Raw genomic sequence first — 572 nt, forward strand, 5'->3', positions numbered from 1 at the left:
CAACTGTATGATTCTATGATATCTGGTCTAGGGGGTATGGGAAATAATTTGACATTTTAAGCCCAGGAAAGCCCATTTTTCCCCAACAGGAAGTGACCATGAATTCCAGAGATGTCCAGTAATGTGTTGAAATTGCACCCCAAACTGCTTTTGAAGGCTGTGGCATTGCACTCCCTGAGGGAGAAGGTCAATATGGCCTCAACAGCTGTTCAGCCCTGCTGCATTACTTCGAAAAAGGCCTTCTACTGCAATTACTGTCATTCACTATGCATCACAACAGTTGTCCAGGACTTTTAAGGTATGTCAGCTTATTCCTCCATTTAGGAAGAGGGATTTGTATCTCACAAGCACTTGCATCTCCAACAAGAACATCCATTCAAGAGGTTGTAGCGACCCATTATGATGCTCTATGCAGGCATGTTGGAAAACTGTTTCTACTTGTTTAAAGATGTTTGTCTTAGTGAAGTATCACGTGAATAAGCTCTGCAGATTATGACCAGAAGCAGTTCTATGTTATTTATCCATGCACAGGATAATACAAGCAAAAAAGACACAGAGGAACGCAACAGTTG

Source organism: Sceloporus undulatus, chromosome 5 (assembly GCF_019175285.1).
Source record: "Sceloporus undulatus isolate JIND9_A2432 ecotype Alabama chromosome 5, SceUnd_v1.1, whole genome shotgun sequence".
Classification (NCBI taxonomy): domain Eukaryota; kingdom Metazoa; phylum Chordata; class Lepidosauria; order Squamata; family Phrynosomatidae; genus Sceloporus; species Sceloporus undulatus.